Here is an 8,838-nt window from a genome sequence, read left to right as displayed (position 1 = left end):
CAGCTATGCCTGATCCATCATGGGAACAATAGTTGCTATAAATTTCCCACACCCATCTGTTACCCAGCTGCACTGGTAAATGCATTGGGCAATTTGCAGCAAACTTTGCCAAAGAACAATTTCACACCAATAAAAGCTACAACAATGTCATGCATAACACAGGTGCCTTGGAGAGTTCATGAAGGAGGACATGGGTTACAGAAAGAGATTTGCATTAATTATGATAAGGATGCATTATTTGTTACTTGATCAGAATGATCAATTGCTCATGAGATAAAATACTGGTAATTTTATTAAAACACCAGTATAGTGCATTATGGTGGGAAATTCTAAATCTGTTATCAGTGTTCTTAACAGTAGTAGCTGAAGCTCTCAATCTTGGTCTTAGTCCACAGTGGAGTTATTTTAAGTAAAATACCTTTTCTAAACAACAACAAAGTGGTGATTTTGCCCTTTCTTTCATTCCTTCTTTCTTTCCTTCTTTTTCTTTCTCCCTCTCTTTCTTCCTTTCTTTCTTTCTCTCTCTCTCTCTCTCTCTCTTTCTTTCAAAACAAAGATGATTTCATGCTTTGTGAAATATGTATACAATTCTATTTTTTACAAACTCTGATGGTTATCTATAATTCAGTTTAATTATTTAAATCCAGGCACAGCTGTAGTCCCCAAAGAGGATTGTATGCTCTGTAAAGATGGAGTGAGAATTCATAGAAAAGGGAAGAAACAATCAGTGAATATTATTACCCTAGTAGAAACTCATGCTTGCTTTCTATATCTGGATACAAATTAAATTCTTGAATGTGCAACTCCCACACACAGCTGAGTACTTTTAAATAACAGTAATGTTAAACATAGTGGGCTTATATAAATATGTCCAGCTGCATGTTTAACAAAGTTTCATCAGAATCCGAATGAAGCAACTAATGATCCTGAATGGAAGACCACTGAAATTACTTTCAGAGAGAGCAGCAAGGGTTTAAAAGCTTCTTCACTTCTTGTACAAGCTAACAATCAGACGAAGGTCTGTGCTAAGCTGACGGCGTTAGTGGCTCACGTAAACTGGCTTTTTACAGCATTTTGTCCATTTCTAAGTGAGAAGATTACAAAAATACAGCTGCGTTGGTGGCAGTCCAGCAGAGAAGCCCAGGATTAAATGGGCACAGAAGCAGAGGCATCTCTGTCCTCAGGCATGGTCCCTGCAGAAGACAATTAAGGGACATAAGGTGAGCAGCAGGAACATCCCTCCCTGCTGCCAGCAGAGTGCTCTGCCTGGCGGCTGAGCAAAACCGGAGCTCCAGGACTGCCGCAGAGGCATATTGTGCTCACCATGGGGTGTCAAACACCTCTTTCAAACAGCGGGGAAATTAAATAGAAAAACATTCTCATCAGTGCACTGCCGAGACCTAGCAAACAGGAGTGAACGCTGTAGAGCTGCGACTGCTTTTCCAACCTATTTGTACACCACTAGCTGCTGTGGCTGACAGCCTTTCAGCACGGCTATGTAGTTGTACAGCGGGTTGACGTACCTAGAAATACACCTGTACTGCAGGCCTCAGCATACCTGCCTGTGCACAGCGCAGTGGGACAAGTCGTGGCTCTTTCACCACTGGTCTCCGGAGCCCTCGGCCAGCACCGCCATGCATGCCAGACAGCCTGCTTCGTGATCAATATTTTCACCATTTGAAGGTAATATCTGTCATTATTAGATTAAGAAGCCGAGCTGCTTATGCCCAAGAAATCATTTGCCGTTCGGGACTGAATTTGTCTCAACAACTGATGCGTTCCTACAGGAGGGGAACGAGGCGCGTCTCCATCCTCTCTAGTGCCTTCACCTCTCGCCCTTGTCTCTCGGTCGTACCGGCCGACGAAGCCGGCCCGGCCCGCGAACAGCTCCCGCTCACCCCGCGAGCCTCCGCGCGCCCGCTTACCCCGCCCCGCCTCGGCCCGAGCCCAGACTGCGCCCTCCACCCCCTCCGCCTCATTCCTCCACGGCGCGCTCCCGCTCCCCGCGGGGTGTCATTGGCCCCTCGGCCCGTCCCTCACGATGCCCCTGGCCCGGGATTGGCTGCGCCGCCGCCTCCCGCTCTCAGCCCCACGCCTGCGCGGGGGAGGGGCGGCCGGTAGGGCTCGGCGGCCGCGGCGGCCGATCCGCGCGCCCCTCCCCCGCCGCAGCCCAGCGTGGGCGCTCCCGCCGCACCCCCGCCCCTCTCCACCGCCTCCCACGGCCCCGGCCCCGCTCTCGCCCCGCCCCCGCCGTGCCTCCCCCCCCCCCCGCTCTGCCCCGTCCTGGGCGGCGGTGCGCGGCGCCGGCAGCCGCAGGGGCGCGGCGGCCTCGGTCTCGTACGCTCCTCTGTCGCGTCCTTACCGCCACCCCCCGGGGCGTTCCCGCGGCTTCGTCGCCGCCGCCGCCGAGGCCGGGGAGGGGCGGGAGGCCGAACGGAGGAGAAGGGGGAAGCGTGCGAGAGGAGGCGGGGAGAGAGGGCGGCGGCGGGCGGGCAGGTGAGGCGGGCGGCGTCGCGCCCTGGGGGGGGGCGGGAGGGCGGTAGGGCGGCCCGGGCTGAGGCGGCGGGCGGGCGGGCAGGCAGGGACCGCGAGACTGGGGCGGGGGCGCCGTCGCTGCTGGATGGTCGCGGCGCAGGGCGGGGCTGCCTTGGGGCAGAGTGCGGCGCCGGGAGGAGCCCTTCCCCCGTACGCACACACATATAGGCGCACACGCATAGACACACGCATACAGACACATACAGACAGACACACACACGCATACATACATACATACATACATACATACATACATACATACATACATACATACATACATACATACATACATACATACATACACGCTCGCTCGCTCGCTCGCTCGCTCGCTCGCTCGCGCATTCGGCGCGCTGCAGCCGCCGCCCCCGTCTCGTTGAAAGCTGTTGGTTTTTTTCTCTCTGTCCCTCCCTTCTTCCCCGCTCCCCTCCCTCCTTCCCTCCCTTCTCTCCCCGTTCAGCGGTCGGAACGCCCGATTGGATTTAATACGTTTCCTCGCGGTCGGGAGAAACTCGCGGCCGCCGGACCCGGTTCGGACGCCCGAGGCAAGGTGAGCGTCACCGAGAGGGCCCGGGGTCGGCGGCGGCGGAGCCGTCCCTCCGCCCAGGCGGGGATTGGCAGGAAAGCGCTCTCTCCCCGTGCCGATATCCTGTTTTCGGCCTGCGCGGCCCCTCGCCCCGCGGCCCTTTGTGCGGCCCCGTCTCGCCGCGCTGCGTGAGCGACGGAGCGGCCGCGCCGGGGGAGGTGGGGCGGGCGGGGGGAGCCCGAGGAGACGGAAAGTTCCGAGCTCCGCGGGCACAGAAGTTTCTTTGTTTGCGGGAGGTGTTGGGCTGGAGGCGCTCGGCTCGGTGCTGCGCGTCCTGCCCTTGCGAATGATCGCAGCGTGGTTAAGTTCTCGGCAAATTAGAAAGTTCCGGAGGAGGCAAACGTTTTTCTTTAATCGGAAGATTCCGAGGCTCCGCGCGCCCCGTGCCCGCCGCCCGCTCTGTTCCGGGGTGCTGGCAGGAGCCGGGCGGCCCCAGGAAGGAGCCCCCGCCCAGCCCCGGGACGGCCGCGCTGCGCTGCCTTTCGCTCTGCGCGTCTCGAGGGCTTCCGTCCGAAAGAAGAAAGGCGTGCTGGTCCCTGACCGCTTAGCAGCGTGCCGCCGGGCCCCGGCTGAACGCAACCCCGCTGTTTTATTATTTTTAAGTCTAAGCGTCCCATCCGAAGTTCTTGGAGGGGAAGCTGAACGTGAAGTTCTGGTGTAAGGTTTTTGTTATTGCTGCGCTGCTCCTGTCGCGGGAGCCTGCTGGTTGCATGTAGTGAAAGCAGCGTCGCTCACCACGGACTCGCTCGCATGCCTCAGAGGAGTTACTGGTTAGTCTCTTCGTGATTGGGAATGCTTGCATGAACTGGAAGCCGTAGCTCTGCTGGCTTATCTAGATAGTGTTCTCTTGCCTGAGCCAGCGTGTTTGGCAGCTGCAGTGCTTCTGGTTTGTTGTATCCAAGGCGTGCTGGTGTTTGTAAGAGTTGGACAGTCACTTCTGTGCACTACTTGAAACTGTTACGTGCACAGCTCTTTAACAGCACCTTGTATAGCAGGGAATGAGCAAAGTTATTAATCCACCTCTGTCGGTCTGATTGAGCATGAGGACAAATGTCAGCATTTAACTGACTTAAAGTAGCGTCTGGTGCTGATAACAAGTAGATGATTTGGCTTGTTTATGGACTTACCTTTCTAAGCAGCAGAAAGGTTATTCTGAGGTGGCTGAAAGGGCTGGACAGAATAAATGACAGTGGACTTTGATTTCCTTATATGGGTGGTGCTTGGCAAAAAAGCAATGAAGTCTAAATAGAGTAATCTTTTTACAAAGAACGTCACTTTCCAAGCCAGTGTTTTAGCCCCAGTGATGACTTGAGATTCCATGGGGGGATAGATACTGTAGCAGTGCATGACAAATTTAGTTGTAAACCACTGTGTTGTAATGGAGGCAATTTTGTTTCTTTTCAGACCTTTTGTGTTCCTCATGATGCACTTGATATTTTTCAATGCGGTGGGGAAGAATAGATCCTTGTAGTGGAGCAGCAACTTTTTACGCTGGTGTTTTGTCACCATGGTAGCTGTGGATAAGGCTCTTTTTAATGATGAAAGTGGAATTCAGTACTGCGTACAGCTAATCGTTATATCACAGAATACCATTCATGTCATTAACATAGCTTAGAAGTTATGAAGGAGTGTATTCTTCCTTGAGATCAACCATCTCAACTGAATTAGGCTGACATTGGTATTTGTGTTATGAAAAAAATGATGCAAACATACACGTGGCAGCTCACATTATTTGGAGCAGCACATTCATAGGTAAGTGTTGATGGCTTGGGGAAACATTCTTTTTACCTGGCCGTTCCTTGCTTATGAGTTAAATTAAGCTCATGTAAACATTAGTAATTTTATGTAGGTATGTTTAGTGAACAAGGTGGAAATTACAGGATATGGCACGCTATGGAATATGATTATCACAGTTACCACTGTATGTTGTTTGAATGGTCTTAGCAAAAGTATGAGTGTAGTTTTATTACTAATAAGTCAGACAGTACATAATATTTGATATAAATGTGATGTTCTGAAAGTTGGCTGGTGTAATAGACTGGTGTAAGAAAACCAATTTATGCTTTGTCCTTGGTGGAGTTGGTTCAGAGATCACCGATCTGAGCGAGGAGGGCCATGCTTGGAGGATCCTCATTAGGTAAGGCATGCACACGTGTAACATGCATTTAACTTACCATGTTAGCAGTAGGTTCTAGAAATAGAAAGGGATGGGAGCAGGATTCTTCAACTCAACTTTCCTGTTGGGGTGTAATGAATCATTACCTGTCTGCTCTGGGCTTTTTGTTCTGTTTTTATTCTTCCTGCTTACAAACAAAAAGGAAAATCCTCTGGGGAAAATGTTATGTAAAGATCAAATGCTTGATATGTCATCTTTCAGAAAGTTCTCCCTATGGAATAAGCTAAAAGACCATCTGACGTTTACAGATCTAACCTCTTCCGTATGAGTAACTGGTCAGGCGGACAGGAAAACTGCTCTTAGGGATACAAAAACTGTTTCATTTTGTGAGCATGTAGATGTTGATGTTAACAGTCAATACAGGTTTAAGTCTGAATTATCTGGAAAATGAAGGTTCAGATACATTGCTATTTTGCATTTGTTAGCTTTTAAAGGAAAACTGTGTCAGACAATACTTTTCATATCAGAATGAAAACTTTAAATAATTTGTTAATCAGTTATTTATTAACTATTTACTGATTTCATTATTTTCTCAAGCTTAAAAAGTACACTATTGTGGTAACCTATTAGTTCGCTAGCCTAGAATCTTTGTAACACCTGTAAGTCCAAAACACCACTTATAAGTAAAAGCTACTTTTCTACATCTTAGAGAAGTTGAACTGATTTGGAGTTTTGTTTCATGTTTTGAGTACATAAAGATTTTTTTTTTTTTTCTAGTGTCGTGGTAATGTGAACAATTCTGTGTTGGCAGACTCTGGTCCAGTTCTGGACAAGAACTACATTTTTGGTGGTGTTTGGGGTAGGAGGCTGGTCAGAGCTTCACATGAGTTTCCCACAGTCTTAACTGTTCTCTTCATCCTGGGTAGCAGCTGCTGTGTGCCTCTGCAGTTTTGAACTGTGAAGGTGGCATGTAGAACCCACAGTCAGCACAGCTGGCACACTAAAAAAACAGTAAAAAATAGTGTCTGTTGTACGTCAGTAACTATTAATTATTCGGCAGCTTTATTTAGTTTGAGGAAACAGGTGAGAGCTTAACTGGACTTGGTGTACTTGGTTTCTTTTATTTTTCTGTGAGATTTTTAATTAGTAAAAAGATGACTACTAAAATACAGCTTTAACTTCTGATTAAAAATTCATTGTTCATGTGTTGAGAGTATAACTTTGTAACAACTAATTTTTGAAAGTGAGGATGCTGATTTGGTAGAGATCTATAAATCATCTTCTGCGTAAGAAGAATAGGAGAGGTAAATATTGCTGTAATGAAGTTGCTAGTATTTTTATGTAGTAACCGTGGGATTATTCTACTTTTTTGGTAATGTTCTTCATCATCTGCTCTTAAGGGTTTTTTTTTCCCCTCTGATACTTATTTCAGTACAGCTATTGACTTATTACTCTTTGTTTAATTTTGTCTGTATTTTCTGTAAAGGTGTTGTAGAAGCAGGGAATGTACAATTATTTGGTGTAACTTGAATTAGCACTGCCCTGTACTCTCCCTCTGCCCTGATTTCAGCTCAGACAGTGATGTTTGGCTGCTGTGAGCAATGAGTGTGCGGCTGGGGCTGGACCAGGCCACTCAGTGGGGCAGAGCTGCCAGTGTGATGGTGTGTTTCAGGTGGCAGTTGCAGGTTGGGATGTCCTGTGCTGTACTTTGAACATGCCTGGTCTAGACCTAAAAGGTTACTTAAAATAATAAAGACAGCATCTGTCCTTGTAAGAATGAAGGTACCTCAAAGATGAATGATTCAAAAATGTACAACTTCTGCCTAGTTTCCCAAATTTTAAATATGATATTATACATCTTTGTATCTTTTTAAAATGAAGCTATGGGTTCTCCAGCTCTCTGTAACTCTAAATTCTGCAAGTATAAAGCTATAATACATATGCAAATTGAAGCAGCTACTATAAGCAAACTTTTTGATTCTAATTCTAATTTCTGTGTAAACGCCTTTGCAGGAGTAACAACTGGAAGAAATTGCAGGTTGGTAATCTCAGAGTGGTCAGTTAAGAATTCACTAGGTGTATGAGCAAAACTGAACATTGTTATAAGCTTTTAATGATCTCATAATGTTCAGTTCTCTTTTTGTGTAGTTCAGTATGTGCATTCCTGCACTTCTTGTCTTGTAGTCTTTGTCATGAAACTTGCAAAGGTGGAATAAACAGAGATAAATAATTTACTACTTGAACCATGTCTGTTTGACTGTTCAGCATTATCACACTTCCAGTGGGAGAGACTGCAGCTGTGTGAGCAGAATTTCTGGGAACAGATAGGAAGGGACTACTTGTTTGAAGTGTTGAATGTTATGCTCTCTTGAAGGTAAAATTCTGTTTTAGGAAGTAGGTGCCTTCCTGTGGGCTGGTTGTGCTCAATGTCTACCTCTTGTCTCAGTTGTGCTGGTTGCTAGCTTTAGGCTTAGAGGAAGCTCTGATGTAGTATACAAAAGTAGTGTACAAGAGTACTTGCATGAAAAGTTTCTAGTGCAATTCTAATTTCAAAAGGATTCTGTGAAGTGGCCAGCGACTTTCTCTCTTTGTTCAGATACATTTGGTTATCAATGCTGAATTTAAAATATCTGAAATTCTATCTGTATCCCTGGAAAACTGGATGTAAAAATGATCTACATCTGAATAGTGTCTGAAATGCAGCACCAGATTCTTTTGAGCATAAGTTGCAGGTTCAGCAAAAATCAAAATGTTTTTGCCATGGATGTAATTTTTAGTGTTTGGATGATGGAAAGCATTTCCAGACTCATTTGGAATGTTTCTGGTAGGCTGCTAGGAAATAAAACGTTTTGAGAGCTGCTGCTTTTTCTCTGCACTTTACTGTAGTGATCTTGGAATTAATCTTTTTGAAGGAAGAAGTGATAGCTCTGAAAATGATCCCAGTTGTCAGTAATTTGTCAGCAAAATTAATATCAGTGGTAACCAACATGACTTCATCAAAGGCAAGTCATGCTTGACAAACTTGGTGGCCTTTTATGATGGAGTTAGAGCGTCAGTGGATAAGGAAGAGCAACTGATGTCATCTGTCTGGACTTGTGCAAAGCACAGATAGAGACTGGGCAGAGAATGGCTTGAGAGCAGCCCTGAGAAGAAGGATTTGGGGATGTTGGCTGATGGAAGATTCAGCGCAAGACAGCAATGTGCTCTTGCAACCCAGAAGGCAAACTGTCCTGGCTTGCACCAAGAAAAGTGTGGCCAGCAGGTCGAGGAAGATGATTCTGTCCCTCTTATTCTGCTCCCATGAGACCCCACCTGGAGTGCTGTATACAGTTCCCAACACAAGAAGGACATGGAGCTGTTGGAGGGGGTCCAGAGGAGGGCCACAAAGATGAGAGGGCTGTAGCACCTCTACTATGAAGACAGGCTGAGAGAGCTGTAACTATTCAGACTGGAGAAGAGAAAGCTTCAAGGAGACCTTATAGCAGCCTTCCAGTACCTGAAGGGGGCCTACAGGACGGGTGGGGAGGGATTCTTTAGAAGGGCATGTAGTAGTGACAGGATGAAGGGAAATTTTTTAAACTGGAAGAGGACAGATTTAGACTAA

The 8,838-nt window shown here is 47.1% G+C and overlaps 1 protein-coding gene and 1 long non-coding RNA gene across 10 annotated transcripts in view; one reads left to right on the top strand and one right to left on the bottom strand.

Moving 5' to 3' along the window:
• Positions 1 to 519: 519 nt before the first annotated feature.
• LOC128074305 (uncharacterized) lies at positions 520 to 2,050 on the bottom strand. The gene is made up of 2 exons (XR_008203151.1): positions 1,324 to 2,050; positions 520 to 1,193 (listed from the first exon to the last, which is right to left on the bottom strand). It is a non-coding gene; the product is annotated as an uncharacterized LOC128074305 (long non-coding RNA).
• A 326-nt stretch (positions 2,051 to 2,376) lies between these two features.
• The window catches only part of ERBIN (erbb2 interacting protein), a 110,948-nt gene continuing 104,486 nt past the window's right edge, over positions 2,377 to 8,838 (top strand). For 7 of the 9 annotated variants that reach the window (XM_052670009.1, XM_052670017.1, XM_052670019.1 and 4 more), the window contains exon 1: positions 2,873 to 3,082. The gene's annotated coding sequence lies outside the window, so the exon portion shown is untranslated. Of the gene's footprint in view, positions 2,497 to 2,872; positions 3,083 to 8,838 lie in introns of those variants that run through there. The other 2 variants (XM_052670012.1, XM_052670014.1) reach the window with 2 other exon arrangements.

The sequence above is a fragment of the Tympanuchus pallidicinctus genome, unplaced genomic scaffold (genome assembly GCF_026119805.1).
Source record: "Tympanuchus pallidicinctus isolate F22 unplaced genomic scaffold, pur_lepc_1.0 scaffold9, whole genome shotgun sequence".
Lineage (NCBI taxonomy): Eukaryota > Metazoa > Chordata > Aves > Galliformes > Phasianidae > Tympanuchus > Tympanuchus pallidicinctus.
The sequence above is the reverse complement of the archived record's forward strand: the minus strand, read 5'-3'. Positions and strand labels throughout refer to the sequence as shown.